The sequence below is a fragment of the Adiantum capillus-veneris genome, chromosome 8 (assembly GCF_014529385.1).
Source record: "Adiantum capillus-veneris isolate H3 chromosome 8, ASM1452938v2, whole genome shotgun sequence".
Classification (NCBI taxonomy): Eukaryota; Viridiplantae; Streptophyta; class Polypodiopsida; order Polypodiales; family Pteridaceae; genus Adiantum; species Adiantum capillus-veneris.
Genome location: NC_140938.1, coordinates 72,391,592 through 72,393,735, shown reverse-complemented (window position 1 = coordinate 72,393,735; position 2,144 = coordinate 72,391,592).

Genomic DNA, 2,144 nt, shown 5'->3' with positions numbered 1-2,144 from the left:
TAATATAGAGAATGCACTGATAACAATGTACACCAAAAAGTGCATTTCCATTAGCCAATACAATGAAATATGGTTACAATTTATATGGTACAAACTTGGGTACTATGTTAATAGATTATGTACCTCTTCTATTTTTGGTTTCGGTAACAGTAAAGGAACACTATAGTACCAAATTTGGACCGATTTTGGTGCTATTTTGAACCAATTTGGTACTATTTTGTACCAAATTTAGTATTTTGACAAAAAACCAAAAGATGGAGCTTGGGATAGAGAAAGAAAAGCACAAAAGTACTGACTCAAATTCAAAAATAAGAAAAAGTAATTTTCTACTTGGGAGAAGTACATACTGTCTCACGTGCACTTTTAGGAGATGGGCTCAAGGCTAACATGCCTGCATATTTTTGGTCTCTTCCATCATCATATGGCATATTGTTGTATATGTTTTCATATATTTCAGTGAAAATCTAAATTTGTTTATGGATTCTAAGGATAAGCTCCATGGGGAAGAGTATGGCTAATATGGGAGTAGATCATCACTAGAGGTGTTTGATCCGATAAATGTATCAAACTTTCCCTCAATCTGGACATAGTGCATGCCTTCAACTACAACTCCACCTTGGAAATTTTTGTTCTACCACTTTTCCTTTTGTGTTCTTTATGTCTAATACATAGCTTTTGTGCACTTCAAAAGGTGGAAGTACTTGTTTTCCTCTGCTACTTTGATTGCGAAGTTGTCCCGAATGAGAAATACTTCACACAGTAATTTAGGGTTTCTTTCATAGATTGCCAATTTAGATTATTGACTCATTGGCATGGCTGTTACCCTCCTCGTCATCTTCATTGTTGTGTCTCTCTACTTCTACTGTCTTTGGCAACATCATAATGGAATGAACGAGAACTTGTAATGGGTTGATAGTCCCACAACAGATTGCTTTCCACATTATCAATTGAAACTAGCTAGAAAACTCTCTGAGTACTACATCTATGTTCTTTTGTTGTGGGATGAAATGTTGCACTAAGAAAATTAACCTCATGAGTTGTACACTTCCATAGGCCAACCATTTGGTTTTTGCTTCTCATGAGTGAGGGTTTTGTTGATGATAGCACCTGCACCATTATGATCTTTTTTTCCAATGTCCCAAATTGGAGAAGTTATGCATTATGTGCAAGCTTGTCAGCTAATAGCACCTTGCCACAAAATAGAAAGGTCTCCATGCCTTAAATCATGAAGCATTACCACCATCTGACCACATTCAATGATATCTCAAGTGATGTCCCTATTTTTTTAAGCCACTTATCATAAAAAAAATAAAAAATTCTGAACAAAACAATGTGTCATGGAGCTTTTCATCTAAAATGCGAAAATGTATTGTGTGTCTTCTCAACATCACCTACTACTGAGTTTTCCACAAAAGTGATGTGCACTTGTATGGTTACCTCGGGTGATCACTTGTGCATGGATTGAATCTCATTATGCATTTTGAATGAATAATTCTTCCCAAAATTAAAAATCAACACAACAACATCACTAGGAAAGTTAAGTAGGCAGTCTTTGAGTTGTTGGGCCTACCACCTAATGAGGAATCTATGCTTGATGAAGCTTTTGAGAGGTAAGAAAAGTAGCACTTTGCATTCTTTCCACAATAAATTCCTTCCTATGCTTCTCACTGCCAGTGAAATCAATTATACCAATTTTGAACCTTCATAGTCAACTCCCTACTATTTGCTAAAATCTTGCATGGGAAAAATGTCAACTTGGTTTTTACCACAATTGAGGCAATCTCCAAACATACATTTCTTTGCATTTTCCTCATTGTCGAGACTGTTGGAATCAGGGTTGCAGGAAAACACACATAGCTTGGAGAAAACAAAGGAAGCTCAAGGCACACAACAGAGAGTATATTACTTAATGAGCAATGGAAAGATAGATAGCCCTAGAGTGCTGGGTGTATATACAGTGCACATGGGGGGGGGGGGGGAACCTCCTAAAGAGGGATAAAATGCCCCGATGACCCTAAGTGTGTTCACACACATCACTACCACATGTATATGGTAACAAATCCCCCCTGGAGTGATGCGGTGAATGAGAGCTGGCACATGAGTAAAGGGAAGTGCCATGCCCTGAGGACATGATCAGTCCACAA